General features: G+C 39.3%; 1 protein-coding gene across 1 annotated transcript in view; it reads left to right on the forward strand.

The window, feature by feature from the left end:
• Nucleotides 1-18,910: 18,910 nt before the first annotated feature.
• LOC149073516 (neuropeptides capa receptor-like) overlaps nucleotides 18,911-25,849 on the forward strand; it is a 42,679-nt gene continuing 35,740 nt past the window's right edge. The window contains exon 1 of the mRNA XM_089246580.1: nucleotides 18,911-19,024. The gene's annotated coding sequence lies outside the window, so the exon portion shown is untranslated. The remainder of the gene's footprint in view (nucleotides 19,025-25,849) is intronic.

Below are 25,849 nucleotides of genomic sequence, written 5' to 3' on the forward strand. Positions count from 1 at the left end.
ATTCACTGCAAAATCAAGGATTAAAAACATTTTCTTAAGTTTTTACGAATTACTTAATGATAATTACGACTGTGATGAATGGTTATCTCATATGTTTATCCATGGTGAAGAGTTTTTTTTATAATTGCGTTCATTTCAATCCTTGTTTGGGGGATGATTTGCAGTAGTTCAATGTTTCCCATTATTGGCAATTTCAAAGTGGTTTTATCAATAATTGGCAACTTATCTCATCTTTGGCATTATTTTTTATGACGATTGGTGATTTCTCGTATTTGGGGCATCCCAATTTCCCATATTTTTCCCTGGGAAACATGGTCAGCCTGAAGATAAGAAAAATTACAAAAGTCAGCAAACCACAAACCACGTTGTTGCACCGTACCGAGAGAAAAAATATGTGTTTATATTGAAAGGGGACTGGAGTTTTCGTACATCCTCCCACACGCACGTGTGTACCCGACATTCCAGTTGAGGGGAGATAATGGAGGCCTGCATCAGGGAGAATTTCTTTTAAAAATACACCCCTTAAATCTCCAACGCGTGGTCACCCCATCGAGCAAGCTAACTGTCGAAAATATGAAGGAATTCTAGACGGTTGCGGAACAAATGTTGGCGTTCGACTAGCACGCGAGTCGCCATGTGACTCCATTGCGTAGGATATTTTGTCGCCAATACAGTAATATCCTCGTGTGAGGAACTCTGTAGAAATGTACGAGTTGATCCACTGGATATACACTGCTCAAAACAATTAGAGGAGCACATGGTTTTAACAAAATTACGCAAAGATGTATACCGATAAGTAACATAAAATGAATCATCCATAATTTAAAGCCGAGCAGAAAACGAAAGAAGAAAACTTCATATGCAAATCAAAGTTCATCACGTCAAAAACCAGAAAAAGGAGATAAGGCCAGAAATCGGGATGTTGCAGAAACGTCTGTTTTACTGCCGTAACTGTGAAATTCGATTGCGCAGTATTTTTTTTTGAGACAAGGTGACTTGAGGATGTCTCAACAACGTGATTTACCGGAATCCATGGCATGGCGTGTTATAGGCAGACTGGAATCCGGGCAAACACAACGTAGTGTCGCGGACACTGTTGGAGTCGCCAGAAGTGTTGTTGCAAGGCTGTGGAATCGATTCCAAGAAACAGGAAATGTTAGACGTCGACCAGGGCAAGGTCGGCCACGCGCCACTACAGCAACTGATGACCGGTATATACGGTTAACAGCCCGTCGAAACAGAACAGAGAATGCCACGCAGCTGCAAAGACGGTTGCTCTTGGCAACAGGTGTGTCCAGTCAAACAGTACGTAATCGGCTTCATGAGGGAGGGCTCTATGCACGTAGGCCAATGGTCTGCATTCCGTTGACCCCACGCCACCGTGCGGCCCGAAGAAGATGGGCTGCTGAACATCGAGATTGGGAGCAACATGATTGGATCCAAGTGCTGTTTACAGACGAGTCCCGATTCAGTCTGGAGTGTGACACCCGACGTGTTATGGTGTGGAGGGACAGGGGCACTCGAAATAACCCCGCATTCGTTCGTGAAAGGTCACAATACAGACGAGCTGGTTGGATGGTATGGGGTGGAATCAGCATAGGCGGACGTACGGACCTGTATATCATTCGGAATGACACTTTGACGGCCCGAAGGTATGCAGACGAGATACTGCGACCTCATGTCATCCCTTACGCTGGAGCCATTGGAGATTCCTTTGTTTTCCAGGATGATAATGCCCGACCGCATAGAGCTCGTCTGGTGGAGAACATGCTTGAAGCTGAAACAATACAGCGTATGGAATGGTCAGCGTGCTGTCCTGACCTGAATCCAATCGAGCATGTTTAATCGAGCATGTTTGGGACATGCTCGGACGACGCATTGCTGCGTGACCAAGGCCGCCTGTTACTGTCCGAGACTTGCAGATTGCACTTCTTGAGGAGTGGAACAGTATTCCCCAAAGTCTGATCGATAACCTCATCGCATCCATGGCAAACAGGTGTGCAGCAGTCTTAGCTGTTCGAGGAGACCACACGCCCTATTAAAACTCATGCATCATGTCTAAACAGTACTTTTTTTTTATCATTTACATGTAACCAAATTGTTGCCCTAAATCATCTTTTCATGTTTTTTCCATATTTTCAAAGAATTAAAGCTTAATTCCAAATTTTTTTACGTCTTTTTTCTGTATTGCGCATTGATACGCGTGTACTATCCATTGTATGCCAATACGTGGCTGTCTCGCACGGTTTTCTTCACTTTTTTGCTTGCTCCCCTATTTGTTTTGAGCAGTGTATATACGGTGTCTCCTATCAGTTTCCAAACTTTTGTATCCCCGTGTGAGGAGGCCCTGTATAGGCGATAAATGTGGAAGACGTGTTCCACGTAAAAAAAAGGAAGAAAGGGAATTAAGTTGTTTTGTAGAAAAGCCTGAATATGTCACAAGTTTCACATGCATGAACAACTCCAGTACGGAGATATGGGGTCTTAGAAGAGTATCTCGAGTTGTTTTCAGAAAAGGATGTTACGGAGGTGATCGTTTTGCTCGATTTGGCAGGAGCACTACCGTGCTCTCCAGATCTTCGACCAACAAAAAAATAAAACAAAAAATTGGGGTAGGCTGTGCCACTTACACTGCCGTAAATTTTGCCGTGAATACGTTCTTTGTTCCTACTTTTCCTTGGTAGGTACTGACATAATGAAACTGATATCATCGGATTTGTCTTTGGAATATTTAACAGACGGTACCATTGTCTTTTATTTTCGTTGTGAGTCTCGCGAGATATAGCATAAAACAATTTCGGTACGAAAGCAGGCCGCGAGCGCGGTGCCCAGACCGGAAGAGGTATTAAAACCAGAGTAGTATCATTGGGGGATTTGTCTTAAAGAAATCTCTCCACCCATAGACATCAGAAACACTGACGTATTCTGAAAAATTCCCGAGATAATGAGCATTTAAAGAATTTCATTAAGCAACTTTTTTTGAATGTATCCAGTATCGTCATATGATTTAAAAAACGTATTCATGTCAAAAAATGTTGAAATACACATGTTAACATTATGAACAATGAAAATTTATTAATTGGTCAATACCTGAGCAATTTCGGAAAATTTTTAGTGGTAACAGAGTACACGTCGTAGTCGACTTAAGCGGGATTAGCCATCTTGTGTTGAGTTAGAGAGGTTTCTCCCCATTGAATAGTAATGTGCCAACCTCGGGAATGATAAATTTCGATTTACCGAGGTAGTCGAGTTATCCAAGTTCTACTGTATTCACTATGCAAGGTCCAGCCTCAAGTATATTTAAGCTATGCAAATTGTTCACATTTTAATTCCCTTGGTAGAGGAGAGAGATGGATTTTTGTCTCTCATCTCATTCTTGAGTGCATACTTTGAAACACCTATATCACGAATTGCATTAGTTGATTTTTCCGGCCGCTGGGGACTCGTATATCGGCAAAGTTATTTTATGATCACCCTGTATATACAAGTTTCTGGCCCGTGAGTGGCCACATATCTGGCCCGCGGACTAAGAAAATTGTGCATCCCTTCCATAGAGCATTGACCATCATGAAAATTTTAATTCTGGTTTGTTCACACATACAATGATATTCCCTAGAAAATCAACAGGTGACTTGTGCAAGAAATTGGCCTATAGATTGTTTTTGTTCCACTCATTAGGCGGGAAATTAAATTATTACTATTAAAATGATTGGTATTGATAAGCAACATCTGCACATGGGAGGGATGCCGAGGAACCTCACTTCCTCTTAATTTCTCATTCCTTTTAAGCAAGACCAAAACCTACAGGGTGTCCAAACATTCCGGTATAATCAATTATCTTCACATTTATGAGAATTTTTTTTTTTAAATTTATTGTTTTTAATAACCAACATATCTAGTTAGTATTCATTGCCACCTCAGCACTATTTCAAAAGTGAAACTTTCTTTATTTTCAAAGATTTACTCAGGTATATTCCACGTTAATTTTTATAGCCTCCAAGAAAATACTACAGAAAAGACGCAAAAAAAGTGTTAATATAAATTTTATATTCCTCCATCTGCATACGGTCTGCAGTCATGCATAAGTCATGAAGATTGGCTTCTCTAGGTTCCGTGGGGGCCATAAAAGAAGCCTTTTTCTACTCCGGATCTTTAGTTGCCTAGAACTTTCAATTCAGGCAAAATTTTACGTCCTATACATTTTCTTCAAGATATTTACTGGAATAAATACACTCTAAGTGATTAAGATAATTGAACAAAACGTACCAAGTCTTCCTAGAAGAGTCCGACACGTTTGCAGTATCAATGTTAAATTAAATGCGACCAAAACGTTGAATCATTCATGGATACCATCTTATCTCTAGGGAAGTATAAATTACTCCCAATCATGAGGCGTTCTCTACTCGTATCTTCGAACCTACGTTGGATTACTGATCAACAAATTAATGTCCGGGTGTCTTTTTCGCTATGGATACTGAAAAAGAGAAATTGGGAAATGTATAAGGCGCTATATGAATATATAACGCGTTTTACCACTAGTACGAGGAATGTTTCCTGTTTAAGATATCGCCAAAGATTGGTAAGTCTCATTTGATAAATACAAATACAAATACACAATCCGTAACAGCCAAATTGCCCAACGAGGTGGCTGAAAAAAGATGCCCGTAAAAAATATGGATGCCAAATACAATGAAACCTGGATATAACGATACTCTGCGGACCAAGAAAAAATATCGTTGTAGGGAGATTAACGTTATATCGAGAGACAGTAGTTTAACATTAGAGTATAGACATTTCCAAACAAGACGAAAAAATATCATGGTAGAGAGATTTATCGTTACTTCGAGAATCGTTCTAGCGAGGTTCCACTGTATAACCAAAATACAGCAACTCAATATAAAAGCATATATCACGAAAAACGAATAATTAATACTATATAATACACTGCCCATAAAATAGGTTATGGTTTTTTATATAAGTATGGACAACTTTTCAATTTTACCTACTAACTTTATCGCACTTCTTTTTAAAAGTGTCAATTGTGTTAGAATTCGCGACCACCGGAGGTAAGCTCTATTCCATTCATTAACAACCCTATTAGAGAAAAACTCCCTGCGACATCACAACCTGGAGTTGTCGCTTACTAAATGATAGTGGTGTCTCCTCGTCGAATCAGTTGGTTGACAGTGTATTTATTAATAACTCATGGCCCATCCTATCCATCCAGTTGAAAATTTCTTCGATCATATCCTCTCGACACCTACGCTCTTCCAATGTAAACATACTCAAGAAATCAAGTCTCTCTTCATAGCCCGTCTCGTGTACCAACAAGAGCATGCGTAGCTCTTCTCCGCACCCGTTCAACCAAGTCTATGCCCCTCTGTAGCTTTGGTCTCCAAAACCTTATGGCATACTCTAGCCCAGGACAAACTAAACCACGAAAAAGTGAAAGAATGACTTCGGAAGAACGCGAAGAGACCTTCTTTTTAAGAATGAAACTGAGCATTCTATTTGTTTTTCTGACCACCGCTAAAGAATCTTCAGAAAACCTAAGCCACTCGTCAATATTGGTGACCCTAGTTGCATCCGGGATAGTATATAATACCATTCAACTCACACGTAAGTGAAACGTGGGTTGTTCGAAATGTTTTCACATGCTATACGTTTTAGACGCTACGATATTTTCCATAGGGTATGAATGCAAAAACTGAAAGCCTCACTCTTTTGTGTTTTAAAATGTCAGCTTATCTTCATTCCGGCTCATTACAGAACTCGAGCGTCGTCTCGATAAGGTTAAATCAACCTAAATAATCGAAAGATGTTTATTAGTTGGAACCATGTTGAAAGCATGTGCTTATGACTCCGAATCTTCCACTGATAAATATAGTCTAGAGAAAACGTATTAGTACGAATTCGAACCTCAAAGTTTTGCAGCAGCGAATACATAAAATTGAAATATATGATGTTTAGCTATTGCTGGTGGTCGGGGTCAATTAATAGGTTGATCGGTTAAACAGTAACACGTCAATTTGAATAATGGCTTTTTCCTGATTAGAGTTTTCGCCGTTGGGTTTATAGCTAAATGGCGAAGAGGAGAATGGTATCCGTTTCTGGTAAAATGAGGAAACCCTTTCATTAGGTTATCACATTCTGAGAAAATCTAGTTTGAGAAAGATTTAAATTAGAATGATAAATATATGAATCATGTGTTTCATTGCTTATAGGGCGCCAAGATTCGATAATTTAACCACTTATCGCACTTGTTGTTGATTTCATTGTTCCCAATTCCTATCCTATTGAATTCGATTACTTTAGATACAGTAATGATCAAAATTAAAAGTATGAACTGAATATTTTCGAGTATCTGAGAAAATAACGGATAGAACTAATGAAATTCGTTATCGATCCAGTATAAAAATTGATTATACCATTTCATAGTGAAAGAATCCGGTCGTTATCGGAAGAATTGCCCATAAGAGCAATATTGTCCAATACAAGATAGCACCTGAAATGTAGGTAATAGAATGTACGGTCACCTTGAGAAGAGATACTATATAAACCTCTGATCTGTTGATCAAATGCATTGATGAATGGTCCACTCACACAAAATTAAAATATTACCTTGAGCTTAAAAGTACTAAATTTCATTGAAATATAGAAACGTTTCTTAAGTCACCTTTTAGAAAATTGAAAATCATGCAACAAGACCCTATAACGTGTTTCCAAGAAAGGAATTTGTCACGATCACAAGAAAATGCATTGCTTAGATTAATTTTAAAATGGAAGACTCGACAATTTTGTTTTTGTAAATTTTAAATTTGTAGAAAAATTAATTTAAAAGAATAAAAGAAAATATATTTTATATACCTTTATATACCTCTCAACAGGGCCATCCTAACACATAGGTGCAGTCGGTGAATGCCTCGGAGCAGTCGTGAAACGAACGACTCCACGATAACCTTGAAATGGAACTGGCATCGATGGTATCGGGCTTTGAAAGGAACCACGTACATTCATACTATTAAAAAATGGCACTGTTTCCCACCCTAATCTCCTCAGTAGAAGGTTTCCTGAAACTTGTCTCCGAATATTTCTGCAGCGTTGGCCACAAGAGAGCACCCTTCATCGTCGAGCATAAGCCTTTCCCAGTTACCAACTGCAAACACTGGACGAGCGGAATAACGACGAGTGATGGGGCAGCCTCCCTGCTGGTTAGACCGGGTTCGGGCCCCTGTACTTCTCGTCTCTCTCTGGTACCCACCACTACAGATGTCCTCTGAGACTTCATTCAACCTCCCAGAGATTTCCCAAAGAAGCTAGATTTGCTTGCATATGCGTATCCAACGCATAGAATGGACAAGCCTCCATAGCATGGTTTAATATGCTAAGGTTCATAGAGCTTCTTTCCCAACCCCATTGATCTTATCTACAACAGTATTCGTCATACTCTATGTATACGATCACCCAACCCAGTATAAGAATTGCTTCTTTAACCTGCAAGTGTATCTAACCTCTAATGAATCGGAAAGTTCCAATGACGAATTGGAGATGAACTCAAGGATGCACGTCTATTTATACTTTTCCCTGATGTCGATAACAATGAAGTAAGTCATTGTTGCTACTTCCTCCCATTATTGTCGCTCGCTCTATTCTGATTGGTTCATCCAACAAACGATTGCAACAATGAAATAGAAAAATGAAAGAAGTATATAAACGAGTGTTTTCCATTGTTGTCGTTCATTTGTGTTCTGTCCGAACTGTGAGGACCTCTTCAGCCAACACCACACCACAAATATGTCTTTAGTGTGATGTTGCTTCAGCTCCCCTTGTGAGGAAGGCGCTACTTTTGCATTCCGTGTTCGATTCCCCCGCAAGGGCAGTTTTGAATTTTGTTTCTTTCCTAAATTCATCTTCGTATCAGCCAGCTGTTAAAATCCTTCGTATGGATAGTGGAGAGTGACGTTATCCTCGGAGAAGTTGAACATGTCGCCTGGTTTCCTCACTAATGAGGTATAAACATAACTGAACTTTTATGGAGTATTTTGGAGACCAGAGTGTGTATTTCCCGTGCATGAACAATATCTGAACTACAGTAAAACCAGCTCTGCTAAATATGGGGGCGTATTCCCTCGAACGCGCAAGACCTGCTTCCACTTGACGGGACTGGTTTGAACTCGAAGTGACTGAGACGCGCGGCCTGCGTTAATGCAATATCGGCATGTTCCCCTAAAGCAGCGGTTCTCAACCGGTGCTCCGCGGAGCCCTTAGGGCTCCGTGTGAACTCCCATGGGCTCCGCGGCCGCTCGAGGAAAATAAAAAACCCAGTAAATTTGAAAAAAAAAATGATTATTAATATTTTTGAATGATAAAAATAAGTCAGAAACTTTGATGAATAAATAAAAAACAGGCGTCCGGTTCTCCGCCATAGAAATTGCATACCGAAAAGGGCTCCGTGGGTCGAAAAAGGTTGAGAACCGCTGCCCTAAAACAAAAGAAGGCGGGCATGGATTTTTTTGTTGACACAGTTAGACCAAGACCATCTGTAGCAGGCCTCCGAACGAAGTTCGTGACGTCACTTAAGTAGGCCATTTCCCCTGTAGCCATTGGATATATCAGGCCGACGTATGCGCTATCTTTACCTTTTTTGCAGTATATCCAATGGCTACAGGTGAAATAGCCTACTTCGGTGACGGCACGAACTTCGCTCGGAGGCCTTCCGCCATAGATGATGTTGGTTAGACGCACACTTACGACGTGATTACTTTACCACACAATTCCCGCCATATCGCTGTTTACTATCATTTACGAGTTGGGTAGGAAATGAAGTTGTCATTTTTATCGGAGGCCGCCTCAAGTTAGTTAGGGAAAATATCTTATCTATATTCTTCCCCTGGGATCTGACGGTGATAGACATCTTGAACACCACGCCACTCTGGAACACACTTGACGCGACTACTTTACACACACCAACTCCAGTCATATATCGCCATATGGCAATTTCCAACTAGTGTCGTTGGGTGGGAAATGGAGGTGCTGTCTGTCGGTGGTCGCCCCAGGTTCGATAGGTAAAGAACTTTTTCTGATGTTCTTTTGGCTGGATTCGAACTTATGGACCTTGACGACAACGTTCATAGTGGAAGACGAGCATCTTACCACTGCGCCACTCGGGCGCACTTGACGTGACTGGACGTATCTGGTGTGAAAGCACCCTCAGTCACTTCCGATTTAAACCAGTTCCGGTTTGATTTTAATGTGTGAGTTAACTCATTCCCGTCACTTCCAGTTGGCAGAAAGAAAACTGACTTCTATCAAACCCAAAAGCGTACAAAGGAGGCTCTTGCCCCCCTTCCCCCAATTTAGAGGAAACCTACAATTTAGAGAAAAGCCTACCAAAAATTAGAGGGAAAAAAAAATATATTGGTGAAAAAATTGACATATCGAAAGAAATTACCCTTCATATGCTATATTAACCAATTTCTGTGAAGTCAAACGCCTTTTGTGAAAGGTGGTAAATCAAAATTTATCGGGATGAAAATTTTTGCGCCCCCCCCCCTAAGCCTTTTGTGTCCCCCTTCAAAGGTCGATCCTGCGTACGCCCCGATTCATCCCCCTTCCTTTCTCCAGGGGACTTGACTGGACTGGGCGGGCTGTGTGTGACTCTTGCAACTTGAACCTGGGATGTCTTGCCTCCAATTCACCAACGATTCTCCACTCCATTCGTCATCTGAACATTGGTAGCTAGTCATTCCTAATAATCTACCACACTGTTTAGGAAATTTAAAAAAATTGCACACATCATGAAACTGGTATTGCCACGAAAGGCTCACTAATAGTTTTCGCGTTCATCTTGTTTCAACGCCAATCTCATCTCCATGATCTCTGGAGCATTCTAATCGTATAACCATCGAGAAAACATGCAAGTCCGGGTACACACTGGACCGACACGATAAACGATATTAACTGCAACTGTACACGGATAAGTTAAAAAACCGGAATTTCGCTTTTTGACGCCCCCTTTTAATGTAGAAAGAGAGGTTTCAGAATGAAATTTTTGCACCCGCGGGGCACGAGAACCGCCTGTTCCCCCTAGCTGCAGCGCTGGAGAAAACTATTCGTATCGGTGAAAGAGGTCCCGCGTCTGATCTATGCGGCTACGAATAGCGCAAGAATTTGAAAGCTCTTATCAAAACTACCTGATCAAAATAAATCTACACTTTTCAGTAAAAAAATCGCATAAATGGTACATAAATATTCATCCCTTGAACATCAGGTCTTGATTACAAGTCCCTACTGAGAGCGTATTATTCTTACAAAGGTTTTTAACAGCTGGCTGGAAAATTCAACTGCCCCTGCGGGGAATCGAACCTACGTCCTTTCACTTTCCGGGTAAACGCCCTAGACTACAGAGGCAACGAATATTTCAATCTTTCCTTGGAGCCCGCGTGCACTGAACGGGACCGTACATGGACGGTGGGACATTACTCGGGCCAAAGCTCACAATTGCTGACAATGTCACCAGATCCCACCGGACGAGAGAGCACTCGTCCGGCAAACGAGAGACCGGGGTTTGCTTCCAGAACACTCTCCGTATTGTGACTGTTGGCGTTCTTCGACTAATGTGTGGCCAGACGGATTGGAAGATCGGGAAGGACGGTGACACACCTTTTACTTAGGTTAGAAGACGGAAGGTACTGGTCGTTGTGTTCGACCAAGCATTCCAATATCTTCCAGCCTCCAACATATTTGGGTTCGCACCCCAACATCGTGACAGTGGTGGTCTGCTGAGGATGGTTTTCTGTGGTTTCCAACTTCAGGGCGGGAATGCGAGCTGATCTCCCCGTTAAAAAGCCCAGAGAGCTACAGTCCTAAAACGATACAATTATTTAATGATAACACTTAACTCACAGTTGGAAAAATTGATGGCAGATGGCAGCACTACATATAATAAGCACTACACAAAAACAAACTTCACTAAAATAAATTCTTAAATAATTTCTTACATTTGTTCTGAATTTCCATGATTTTCATTCTCTGAATATTTTCGATTCCCCTCTCTCACAGAAGAAGAAAAAAAAAAAAATCGAGCTATAAGGGGCCCCGCTATAAAATTTCCGCAACGGGCCGCGCGTCTGGAAAGGGTGGGCCCTGGCGCTCATCGTATCGATCCAATGTGAACTCTTGCCTTAAGAAACAATCACTGACTGATATTCGACTTCGAACAAAAGTGATATTTTCGATTTAAATGCTGTCAAACATGATAAAATAAGATCATGATATTTTTTTTCAATCTTTAAGCATAGGAACATAAAACCAAAAAGGAAACACGAACTGAACCGTAACCATGTTTTATAAAACGCATTTTTGGAGATATAAGTTGGAAGCCAAATAAAATATCAACCATTCTGGTTCCGGGAAGAAAAAGACATTGAAGCAGATGGTGGACAAATTGAACATAAAACAAAAAAGAATTTAGGATCGGTATCCGGGAAAAGTGATAAAGCTTTATGCAAATTCAAATCTCGATGCATTATTTAATATCGGTTCCATCAAAAGACATAAAATTTTTTGATTTTTTATCGATCCTAATAAAAATAAAAATAATCAAAATAAGTGAAAAGAAACGAAACTTTTTACGTGGAAATTTCATTGACTACAGTCTTTTATAGTCATTTTCATTTCAATATCGAAACATTTGAAGATAATCGGATTCGATGATATTTTGGTTTTTTTTTCCCGTTTTTTATCAATTTTTTTCCCGAAAGGAAAAAGGCGAGCTGTAAGACGAACAGGAATTCTGTCTAATTTAGACATTCAATGGAGGCGACGATGGCTTTTAATTTTTGTTGTGATTGTTTCTGTCAGGTTGTTTACGCCGTGATGCCGGCTGACGTTCCGACAGTAACTGCGGCAACGACGGCATTAGTTATACCAAGGTGCTCAACCTTTTGGAGACTGCGGGCCACTGCTTTGGTTTGAGAACGTGCCGCGGGTCACTGAAGTGATCTGGAAATGTGCCACGGGGTATGCATGCATTGGTGACGTTCGAGCGAATGTAATCAATAGGTTTATTGGTTTTTTTTCTTCAAGTTTTGTAAAAGATCTGTTACCAAACTTTTATAGTGTGATCTTGGCCTAAGAAGCGATGATTTCGTTACCAATTACCCACACTGGCTTTTGTCTTTCCGTTGGAAGGTAGAGTTTTACTGGATCTTTAGATGGCTTAATTAGTACCTGTACATGAAGGAACACTACTCAAGAAATATTCAAGTTTATGTGTGTATGTGTGTGTGTGATATTGAACTCCACATATGGAATATTTAAGCGGCACAGCAAAAATCACTAAACCCCCTTTGAAATGCTGTATGTTTTCAATGAAGTAGGATTTCTTCCGATTTTCAGCAGGTGCAAACTAAGGCATGTAGGGAAAAGTGTTCCATCGAGAAATCAATTTTACAAAATATCTGGGCTTGCCAATGCTAAAATAAGAGGTTTTTAAGGAGGCGTGATATCTCGTCAATGCCGCTTAAATGGTTAAACGTCAAAGTGCTGAAATCCTAGTTTTTTGTCTGGTAAAATGTATTCAAGATTCAAGTCTCTAGCATTATTGTTCGTACATTTTGGAATATCAATGCATAGCCTAGTGACATTTCTCACCATGTTCAAACGAGGTTCATAGGCTTGTTTACTTCTAGAAAAAAAAATTAGGTTGAATTACGGATGCGGACATTGGTGAAGAAGTAGAGAATAAAGTAAGTCATATATATATATATATATTGAATCTTCTCATTAAAAAGACGAACGAATCTAAGAAAGCAACAGAAAAGTCCCTTTTCCGAAACGTGCATAGGCTACGGACATGTAAGAAAATAAAAAGGCCGTTGAAGTTTTTAAGTCGCTTCTTTCATTCTCTAAATCATGCATGCTCAATCCGTGGTCCTCCGAGTCATCTGATGTGACACACAGCACATTTCCAGATCATTTAAGCTACCAACGGCACATATCCGGATCACTTAAGCGACCGGCTGCACACGTCCAGTTAACTTAAGTGACTCGTGGTACATTTGCGGATTACTTGAGTGGCTGGCGGCATTTGCACATCACTTAAGCTGCCCGTGACACATTCACAGTTCACATAAGCTATCCGCGACACATTCACAGTTCACATAAGCTATCCGCGACACATTCACAGTTCACTTGAGCGGCTCGAGGGGTTGTTATAGATCACCTAAGCGACCCGAGGTATTGTTATTGATCATTTAAGTGGTTCCTTTTATATTCCTACATCATTTAAGTTGCTCTTAGCGCATTTCCAAGTCACTTAAATTGCCCGCGGCACATTTACAACTCACTGAAGCTGCCACACTAAAGCGGCACACTTTCATATCACCTGAGTGACTCGAAGTGCATTTCCAAATAACTCAAGTGCCGTGGCCGGCTGCACGTTTCCAAACCAATGAAGTGGCCCACACTCTCCAAAAGGTTGAGCACCCTTGCTCTAAATAAACTTTGAAGATTTTATACAATGTTTAAGAGCATCCAAATGAAAATTACAAACAAAAAATACGAATGAAATAGTTTTTGTGATCGTTTACGTTTTATACAAACACTAGTTGCTACAGTGAAGAAACTGCATGGTAAAAAAGTGATACCATTCAACACATTTTTTTCATTATCAAGAGTTTTTGCCTTTTCATGAAAGTTTTGTTATCCTATATTGATGAATTGGATAACTCGAATTTTGGATAATTTGAAATTTTCTGCTGTCCCCTTCAGCTTCGAATTATCCAAGTTCTACTATATATACAGTAAAGAATATCGTTGTAGAGGGATCATTGTTATATTGAGAGGCAACATTACCATCATGTCCCACCAAATTTATGCTCTTGTGGTAATCTTCCTCAAATCCGCATTGTAAGTACCACTAGAAAATGCGCTTTCGAGTGTTTATTCGCAGCGAAAAATTGCAATCGATAAGTTGAGCATTGTTATTATACAAATACAAATACAAATACAAATACAACGCCACAACAGGCAAAATGCCCAACGAGGTGGCTGATAAAAAGATGCCCATAAAAATATGGTTGTCATATGTTTCAAAAATACAGCAACCCAATTAAAAATGCAATTAACACAAATTACAAACAATATATACACATGATAAAATATTATACAATGCCCATAAAGAATACTTATGGTTGTCTTATTCTAAGAATGGATAGCTTCTCGATTTACCCCAACATGTTTATCGTATTTCTTTTTAAACGTGTCAATTGTGTTACAATTTACTACCTCCGGGGGTAAGCTATTCCATTTATTAACAACCCTATTGGAGAAAAATTCCCTGCGACACCATAACCTTGCATTGTCCCTCACCAATCGATACTGGTGTCCCCTTGTAAAAGCAGTCGATTGGCGGTGTACTAAAAGTTCATGGTCCATCCTATCCATCCCATTGAAAATTTTGAACACTTCGATCATATCTCCTCGACACCTGCGTTCATCCAATGTAAACATATTCAAAAAATGAAGTCTTTCTTCATAACTCAAGCCCTGTGTGCCAATAAGGACACGCGTAGCTCTTCTCTGCACCCCTTCAACCAAGTCTATGTCCCTCTGTAGGTATGGTCTCCAAAACCTTACAGCATACTCCAGTCCAGGACGAACTAAGCCTCGAAAAAGCGGAAGAATGACTTTAGGAGAACGCGAAGAGACCTTTTTGAAAATGAGACCAAGCATTCTATTCGCTTTTTTGACAACCGCTGAACAATGTTCAGAAAACTTAAGTCACTCGTCAATGAGAATTCCCAAATCGGTGACTCTAGTTGCATGCGGGATAGTGACACCATTCAACTCGTAAGAGAACCGTGGGTTGTTCGAACCAAAATGAGCGACCATGCACTTATCTACGCTAAACGTCATGCTCCATTCATTTGCCCATGCTGCAATCTTGTTTAAGTTGGTCTGGAGCAACTCCCTATCGCTTTCATTTCCGATTACCCCATTAGCTTCACATCATCTGCGAATTTGCTAGTAATTCCATCGATACCCTGATCGAGTTTGTCGATAAAAAGTGAAAAAAGTATGGGGCCAAGGACACTGGCCCCCCCCCCCTGGTTGGACAGACGTCCAGAGAATTCCCCGTTCACCATAACTCGTTGCGACCTATCTCTTAACCACGATTCTATCCAACTCAGCAAGTTGCCCCCTATTCCAATCTCGTGTAAACGCTTCAAGAGTTTGCCATGTTGGACCCGATCGAATGCCTTCTGGAAATCAAGGTAAACAACGTCGACATTTTTGCTCTTACCCAAAGTCTTAGTCACGTAATCATAGAAGCAAAGGAGGTTAGTTACACATGACTTCCCCTTCCTGAACCCATGCTGATTATCCGACAATACATTATTCTCGTCTATCCACTTCACAAACTGCCTTTTGATGATAATTTCCAAAATTTTCGAGAGGGAGCTCGTCAAACTCACTGGACGATAATTAGACACCACTTCTCTACTACCCTTCTTAAATATCGGAACAACGTTAGCCAGTTTCCAATCTCTCGGGACGATACCCTCAGCAACACTACTCCTGTATATCTGTGCGACTGGCCCCAACAATTCATTAGCACCTTCCCTGAGAACCCTGGGATAGATATCATCTGGTCCTGGTGCTTTGCTTGCACATACATTTCTTAGAAGATTTAGGACCTCCACGTCTTCCACTTGAATATCGTTGAGCGTTTTATTACCCCATGCAACACCCGTATATCGAATATCATTATCTCCATTAAAAACCGACGCGAAAAAGTCATTGAAAGCACTACACATGCCTACATTGCTCTCTACTTTTGAGCCTCCTATCGAGAGGGGGCCAACTGTCCCCTTACATCCATTATTGACGTATCGAAAAAATGATTTTGGGTCAGAGCCAATGTTATCTGCCAACCTAGATTCAACTTGCTTTTTACTATCCCTTATCGCTTTCTTCAACAGTCTTCTTTTATCAGTAAACAATGATAGGTCACCTCGTCCACTTTTATACTCCCTGAATGCTCTTTTCTTTTCAAGATAAAGGTTCCGCACGCTATCCGTGAACCATAGAGGGTGTGATGTACAAACACGCTTTTTTCGAACAAAGGGTATGACGTCGTGCAAAACAGAGGACAGCTTCGTACTAAATTCTTCCCATTGACTTACCACCCCTACTGATTCCAACCGGTCTTTGAAAACTTCCGCTAACCTTCTTCGCAAAACATCAAAGTTAGTTCTCCGAAAACAAGGAACCAGTCTTTTGTTATCAACCTTACCCGAGGAAAAGTTACAGTGAAATCTGACGATACGATGATCACTGGAAGACAACTCTTCCCCCACCGAAACATGTTCAACTAGATCCTCAGAACTAGTAAGAACTAAATCCAAAATAGCAGTACCCCTAGTGGCTTCTGATACATGCTGATACAAAAAATTTTCGAGCACCAACTTAAGAAAGTCTCTTTCATACTGATTTCCAGATGAAAGGTTCTCCCAATCAATACCCGGGTAATTGAAATCCCCTAGTATGAGGACCCTCTTTCGCTTACACATGTAGGAAATTTCATCATGCATTTTGGCGATGTAGTTTTGATCCCTATTCGGTGGATTGTAACAAACCCCAACAATAAGCTTATGACGTCTTTTGTTCTCAAGTTCAACCCATATGGTTTCAATATCACTTCTCTGCACGTTACACTCTCTAGCCTTCAAATTAAAGCCTTCAATGCATCAAATTAAATTCAATTAGATGCATTGCCCCTGTAATGAGGTTTATCGAATTTCACTTTTGTGTCTTACACGGAAAGTAGCAACACTAACATCTTCAACAACACTTTTGGTGATCATGCGGTGAGAAATAGCGATGTTATTAGAAAAACAGAGGAAGAGGTTAAAAATTATTTAAAGTGATTTTGAGCAAGATTTAAAAAAAATCGTTGTAGCGGTTTCAAAATTTCTTCAAAAAATATCGTTATATATAGAGAGAGGTTTATCGTAGCGAAGAGCATCGTTGTACCGAAAGAAGTTTAACACCAGAATATAGGTAATTCCAAACAAAATTCGAAAAAAATATCGTTGTAGACGGATTTATCGTTATATCGAGTACCGTTGTAGGGAGGCTTCACTGTACTATTAAGATTATACTTTTTTCTTTCTATATTTACGAAAATTACGAACTAGACACTCTCATAAAACTTGTGAAAATGATATTTTGCGTCATTTTATATAATTTATGTTTCGGGGTCACGTAATCTTACTTGAATAGCTCCGAAAGTAGATAGTTGTTTGAACGAAATTGAGTAATTTTAATTAGTTGTTACTAGTCTACAAATTTAATTTGTATTTCTTGCATTAAGGATGGTCTTGAACTATTATTTTATTATTAATTACTGAAGTCGTTTTTAGCCTAAAATCCATAAAAAAATTTCTCAAAGAGTAAAAATGACTATCTTGGGCTTTTATGGCTAATAAACTATAATGTAAAAGTTTATTGTCGCGGGATGAATGGAAAATCACGATAAATAACACAAATTAATTAAAAAAACTTAGAAAATTAAAATTTTTTTTTTTCAGAAACCTTATCTATTGAGTCTGAACAACTATTTAAAAATTTTATTCAAACTTGAGAAAGCTCAAATATATACTCTACAACAGCGTTTATCAACCTATGGTCAACTGCGATGGATTAGTGATCCGCAGGCAGACTTGATAAAAATTATTCACCAGTTGTAATTAATATTAGTAATATCCATATTTGGGTTCAAATAAAATTATACCTTCATACTTAGGTACACCACCGCTGTATGTCTCTAGGGGCGGGACAGCAATATATATGATTGATGATTGATACTTAGGTACACCAGTCATCATCGAAGACAATGCAGAAAATCACGATCCTAAATGCGGAATGTCCCTAAGTTTTGTGAAAAACTGCAATTTATTGTTTTAAATGCAGTTTGCTAATTACTGCTAAAATTGTTAAAGATTGTGGAAATAAAGGGCTGCTACAAATCGCAGTAAACAAAAATGTATTTCACGAAAAAAATATTTAAATGATCTGATGAACATATTTGATTGAGAAAAATATGGTAAACTGGGATCTTAAATAATAATCCGTAAAATACGGGACATCCGCAATTGCCATCAAAAACATTGTAAGAAGTAGACATAATCACTAATCGTAATTAAAAATGCAAAAAAAATTGAAAACAAAACTTTGAACCTACAAATATGAGTCCGACTTTACAAATTCATATAAGTATCGTTAAAGAGAGAAAACGGGACAGATGTATAGAAAAAAATCGAAACAACGAAAATTACAGGAATGTCCCATAATACGGGACACAAGTGGTCCGTCAAATCATTTCAAGCATTTTAATGGTGCTTGTTTTCAGAAAGATTGAGAAACACTGTTCTACAATACACACACAACTTATTCCTAACTTCATCGATAACCACAAGTACGACAAAAGTTCCCACCGATATCATACTTGCAAATAGTACGCAATATACACGGACATCTAATTTACGGGCCATCTTATGAATACATCCGGACATTGAATAACCCCCCCCCCCCCACACTCTCACACACGACAGAACGCAAAGTTCATTCCGGCTGTTGAGAAGCACGTGCTTTGGATTGGATGATTCCAGAGGCATCCGAAGCGAAGAATCTGTCACTTGAAGATGCGCAGATAACTTTTGTGCAATCAATATCTGAAGAGTTTTGTGCTTTCTCTTTGGATATATATATATATTTTTCGCGGAATAGATGGGAGGAAAGAGGATTCATGTCATCATGGCGCATGCGTCTAGGATGTTGCATGCTTCCGAGCTTCAAATGAAAAGCTTCTCCACAGCATCCGAACCGAGCAGAGCAACTACAACTCTGATCGGATCAACACAATAGAACAAACAAATATCGCCAACTTTTAGTCCAAGTCCCCGCTCTTCAGGGAACGGCCACCGCACAAGTTGGACTTTCTATATAATATTATCCAGTAAGTAATGAATGAATTTTAGTTACTTGTTGAGAATTTATTCCTTAATTAGTTAATTAATTAGTTGATTAAATAGTTTTCGTTAAACTTTGACTGCGAGATTTCTTGGAATGCGTTTGGTTTTCCTTTGATTTCTAAAATTTTTGGTTCTCGAAAAAATTTAATTATTTTTTTCCATTGTATTGTGCGTATTTTATTAAAAATGTTATTTAATTAATAGATAATTTCAATTGGTTTTTGGTATTATTATAATTATTTTTGAAATTATGTTGTACTTGGAATATATACGCTCGTTAAAAAGTTTGATTTTATCTTCATTATATCAAGATTTCTCAACGTAAAATTTGCTGCTTATAAAATATTTACTTCATACTAATTATTATTGTAATTAAAAATACAGTCGACGCTCGTTATAACGATTCCTATCGTTCCGTCGAAAACAGACGTCATATTGGGTGGTCGTTATATAGAAAGGGAAAATAAATAGGTACTACAGGAAATTACAGGAAAAACATGTGGGACTTATCCTACCGGACGTTGTAATGAAATGGTCGCTATAACGTGGGGTTGTCATTGTAACGAGCGTCGACTGTAATTGCAAATTAACTGATAAGAGTTTATTTATATCTGGTGAGTTTTTTAAATTGTTCAGGTATGAATTTTTTTACCACCCTAATGCGCTATAGGATGTTTCTAGAGTAGATGTGTTAATGAGTTTAGAAATCTAGGGCTCAAAAATTACTGGGATACTCGAGCCTAATTTATTGAGAAACTTTTATATAGATTTATATGTAATTTACATTCATTTTTATGGGCACTATTTTTCATTTTTTTCAACCATCTCGTTCAAGGTTCTCTTTTTCGGTTGGGGGGGGGGCCTTCAATTTTGTATTTATAAAAATCTAAAATAAATTAGGAACCCCTGGGTCCCGGCACCGTTGTCACGTTTAGATACTACTGTTGTGATTTCAGGGAACCGGTCAACCCATTTACCTAAGAGGTACTAGTTACACTCGAGGAAAAAAGATGGCGCTAAACGATTCTTTAACAAATGGCTACTGTGCCAACCTCATAGAGACTTGAAAGACTAGGGATATAAAAAATGTAGGTCCCGGTTGAATCAGCTCTGATGTGTATAAACTGATGCGACAAAATGATCACAGACTACTATTCAGAAAATATAAACGTGACTTACTCTGTATTTTCCTGCGTGTAACCCGTAGGTTACACGTTAAAAACATCGAAACTTCTTAATGCGGATTATATTATACCATTCGTCTTATACGTGCAGATTTTTTTCTCTGTTTTCTGAGAGGATGAAATAGAAATGAATGTCTTCAAAATATAAATTTGTGAAAAATAATTTTTTAAAGATTTATAGATAGGGTGTAATGTACTTATAGATATGCGAGTAGAAAAAAAAATATATGCATATTTTCAACACAAAAACATTACATGGTGGTATGGTATTTTGTTGAAACTAGATATATAGGATATATGGGCCATGGGCAAAAGAAGGATTCAATAAAAAAAGAGTTAAATTTTTGATCTCAAGGTGAAAAAGTGGCGCTTTTTTTTATCATATCTTTTCTCCATAGTCCAAATAACGTATATACCAAGTTTCAATGAAATACGTTCACCACAACGGGCGCTACATAGGTCGGAGTAGTGTCGGTATAATTCAACTGCCAACTACTCAGATTAATTATACTGAAACTTGGTTTTTACGTTATTTGGACCATGGAAAAAAGGTAACTGCGATAAAAAAGGAGCCCCTTTTTTCTCCATACGTCTGAGTAGTGTCAGTTTATAACCACCCTGTACAACACTGAGGACTATACGATGATATTTCTTCTCAAAGAAGCGAATTTCGCATCCACAGATTATACGCAGGAAAATACGGTACGCCCACTGCACTCAGGGGCTATTATCATAACGAAGTAAGCGAGTGTGTACTCGAGATAACATTTTTGGTGCTCGGAATATTTCGTATTTTTGCATATTCATTACATTAGAGCTTCAAGTCCCGGAAGAGAATGAACAATGATAAGCCATGCAATGATACAACTTTTTCAAATCAGCAATCACGTCGTAATATATTCCACAGAATGTTACGCACAGTCGCTATTTTTAGACTCGAATATGCGGGGGAAATTGTTTACGGCACAATACGCAAATATCTCGTTCAAACACTGACTTGTTGAATTAATTGTAAAAATATAAATTTCCGCGGAAACAGCCATTGCTTGGACGAGCATTCTTATATATTCCAATTACCGTAATTTCCGGTGATAAGCCACATATATGTATAAATCGCTCATAGAAAAATAATAGGAAAAAATTATTTATTCATCTCTGAGGGCTTATACTTTTTTTCCTGCATAGAAATATAGAGGCTTCGATCAATGTTCTTCGAAATCTGCGTATGCACTAAACAAGATCTGACATTGCCCTCTAGGCAGGGCAGTCTCTCGATACCCTAGAGATGACTATACAGTGATACCTAGGCTAACGAAGATGCTAACGTTCCTAAACACGTTCGTTAGCCGAAACGCGATTTGCCATAGGTTTCTTTGGAAAATCGTTTAGCTCGTTCCAGACATGGCCCAAAATTTATAGCTACGTTTTTTAAAACACCAAAAGAGCGATATAAAAGGACAAAAACCGACCGAAGGCTTAAAACTTCAAAACTAAATAAATGGGAATTAACAGGAAGATGAGGTACTGAAATCATTTTATTTTGCACCATGCGCACAACCAACACCAGGTTAGTCTACAAATATCATATACCCAGGGGCGTCGGAAGTGTTTCGAAACTGTGGGTGCTCGTCTTTAGTTTTATATCGGAAATTTTAATTTCTGAATCAATTCTGGGGGTGCTCGGATGCATGACACAAATTATCGTGGGTGCTTGAGCACCCACAGCACCCCCGGCTCCGACGCCACTGCATATACCTTCAGTTTACTGAAGCTGGTCGCACAACCCAGTCGTAGTTGTGGAACACCATTTGTATTCCCACCCATTTGTGATTTGTTCAGCTCATTTCTTGGTCTGATACATGCAGATGGAAGAGACAAGCCCTTAGAATGTCCAGACTGTTTCAGTTTTAATCTTGCACTGAAAGAACGCGTGTTCTGAAAACATAAGCTCATTTTTTTCTAATGCATTTTCTGTTAGCTGAATCTTAATTTTCCTGAAATGATTCAAAAACGTTCAGAAAGAGAAGTGGAGGTACATCTGGGAAAAAGATTCCGAGGTGGACGTAAGTTAATCGGGCTCGAGTGACAGTAATTCTGATGATCATTGCGCTAAAATTCAGCTCACGACGCGACTGTTTTATGTTGGTGCGTGTATCTGCATCAGCTAAAATGTCCGTTAGCCGAATCCGTATTCGTTAAACGAGGAAGAAAAATCACTAAAAAAAATCTTCGTTAGCCGAAAAATTCGTAAGTCGAGGTATTAGTTAGCTGAGGTATCACTGTATTTTGCATATTTACAAGGGAGAATTATTTCAAATAGTTATTATTATTATTATTATCATCATCATCATACAAATACAATATGAGAAAAGGGAGAAAAAAAAATTAAAAAGGGGTCAAGAAAGATGACCCATTCTGGTAAATGCTAATTAAATTGGTAATGGACAAAAAAAAATGATGAACGGGGAAAAAAATTGAAAATATACAGGGTGATTCAGAAAAGATGGGAAAAACTTTAAGATGTGATAGTACACACCAATACAAAGAATTGTCATCAAAGAATACATGGTCTAACATGAAACGGAAACGCGCAAGCACGTTTCGAAACGGCCGCTCCACAAACGTTAAAACGGCATTGCTGTTGAAATTTATCGTTAGAAAAAGAACACCACGCATGCAAATGCAACCTGGGGAAGAAGAAGAAGAAACCGTATGCATCCGTTCTGGCAGTCCTTTTACGACCTGCATCAGATCCGGAAGCAAGAAAGGATCGCGTTTTGCACAGCTGCCGATGCAAACGCGCAAATGTTTTCGGATTGCGCAACCACCTGGGGGAAAATTCTCACCGTACATTCGTGGTGCCTCTGTGGTACTTCCGTTTGTGGCTCCGCAAATGTCTGCTTTTTCAGTATTACTGAAGTCCGCCATTATCAAGTACGTTAGAATGCTGGAATAACTTCACAGGGCTGGCGTCCGCACCTTTTATTCACTGTGATGCAGATTTGCATACGGTTTCTTCTTCTTTTCCAGGTTACATTTGCATGCTTGGTGTTCTTTTTCTAACGATAAATTTCAACAGCAATGCCGTTTTAACGTTTGTGGAGCGGCCGTTTCGAAACGTGCTTGCGCGTTTACGTTTCATGTTAGACCATGCATTTTTTGATGACAAACGTTTGTATTGGTGTGTACAATCACCTCTTGAAGTTTTTCCCATCTTTTCTGAATCACCCTGCATAATACTGAATACATAGGAAATTTATGGCAACAGAGGAGTGCAATTTATATAGTAACAAATTCACATATTACATCAAATATAATTTTAAACATTTGGTATGCTAAAAATATTAAAACAACAAGATGCGGCATGCAAATAAATTCAATTATTACGTTCAGTGTTCGCTAATACGCATCTACACTGGTGTAAGAAATTAAGAGAATTTGCAGACTTGGTCGATTATCTCTAGAACTACTGTACCCATTTTAATGAAATTTGATATGTACATACATTGATACAATACAAAACAAATAACCATTCAATAATTGTAATACACACGCATGATCGTGCGTAACACTCGTTGGAGTCGGAAGGTATGAAACAGCGGTTGCAGAATAAACAAAAAAATGGGTTAATAGATGGGTTAATAGGGGGTATGGTCCCCTCTTACAGATATACAGGTCTCGCAGCGTGATTTCATACTTGAAATAAGGCAGTTTATCATTTCCTGTGGCAATTGGTCCCACTCGTTCAGCAACGCTGTTTTCATTCCCTGGATGGTTCCCGGAGGGGGGTTGCGAGTTGCAATTGCCTTCCCTAGAGCGTCCCAGACATGCTCTTTAGGATTAAGGTCTGGACCTCTGGCTGGCCAATCCATCCGGCGAATATCCTTATTCTCTAGAAAATCGTCAAGCAGAAGAGCTCTATGTGGCCTCACGTTATCGTCCATTAAAATGAACTCAGGGCCAACTGCACCCCTGAAAAGGCAAACATAGGGCTCCAAGACCTCATCCCTATACCTCACACCAGTCACAGTGCCTCTTTCAAAGACATGGAGAGGTGTGCGGCCATCCAACATGATGCCTGCCTAGACCATTAAACCTCCTCCGCCATAATGGTCGATTTCGCGGACATTGGAGGGTAGGTAGCGGGTCCCTGGTTCTCTCCATATGAACGTACGGCGAGAATCGGTGCTTAGGCTGAACCGGGACTCATCAGTGAAGAAAACGGTCGCCCATTGATCCATACTCCAATCTCTATGCTCTCTGCACCATGATAAACGGATTCTCCTGTCCCTAGAAGTGAGCGGGACGCAAACAGCAGGTCTTCTTGCAAACAACCCTCTCTCATGAAGTCTTTTGGAAACAGTCACCCTTGATACACGGGTTCCTGTGGCTGCATACAAGTCACGAGAGAGCTGAGAAGCTGTAGCACTCCTGTTACGCTTCGCTATAATCGACAAATGGCGATCTTCTCTGGCCGTCGTGGCTCTTGGACGACCTTGCCCAGGCTTTCTCTCGATGGATCCGGTATCCTGGAACTGTTTCCATAAGTTACACACGACGCTGGGCGTTAAATTGAACTCTCTACAAATCTGGACTTGAGATTGGCCTGCTTCTAGCCTCCCCACAATTCGCCACCTCATTCCATCACCTAAACGTTGGTGGTTACTCATTTTTACTGTTAAAATTTGAAATTAAGCGATTGCCGCAAAATAACACCAAGAAATTCGCCGAGGTGTGCTAGCGAACGAAATGCGTCTTAACTTACGCGCGCTTATAAAGCCTGTTTCTCTACTGGCTCCGCCTACACACACGTGTACGCTTACGTATTTGACGTACAAGATTTGCATTTTTGTCTAGAAGCACTGGCTATTCAGTTCAGTTCTTTTCATGAAATTCGATAAAATATGCAAATTCTCTTAATTTATTTCACCAGTGTAGATGCATCTAGAATCACGCATCAAAATTCAATTTTACTCCTCCAAATTTCGTTGAGGAGTGAAAATACTCCTTCAAATTTTAGGTAATTGTTTTAATAGACTTACATATTCCTCACTGATAAATAAAAAATACCCCTTAAAATTTTGGAGAGGAGTGAAATTACTCTTCAAATTTATATTTTCGGGTAACACTGATTACGTTAGAAAAAAATCTGTATGAGCAACAGAGAAACATTAAAACAAATTTTTTACACCATCAAGTGAGATTAAGTAGTGTTTGATAAGTTTTTAAAGGATGATAAATTTTAGTATTGTCAGTGATTTCTTGTATTGCAGAGTTTTGGGATGAGATAAGTAAAATGTATTTTCAAAACTGTTTTATGAACTAATGGTAGTGAAAACGAATTATTTAGTCCATTTGAAGGCTGAGAAGTATTTAGATGTAATGAGAATATTGACCTCCGAAGAGTAGGAAGATAGATTTGAAGAAATATAACTGACGTAAAGTAAGTATTCCAAGACATTGGGAGAAGTGTAATTTACGATTACTATTTAACACTAAATGATGAAACTTCCTACCGTGCTTCAGGCGAAGTATGTTGAAACACCCAGCTTACATCAAGCTCTAAGAGACAAATTATAATTTTTCATTTACCGTGCCATTCGAAACTTTCATTAGTCTTTCATC

Source organism: Pholcus phalangioides, unplaced genomic scaffold (assembly GCF_987345545.1).
Source record: "Pholcus phalangioides strain wild (caught in Gottingen) unplaced genomic scaffold, Ppha-v1.0 ptg000017l_1, whole genome shotgun sequence".
NCBI lineage: Eukaryota > Metazoa > Arthropoda > Arachnida > Araneae > Pholcidae > Pholcus > Pholcus phalangioides.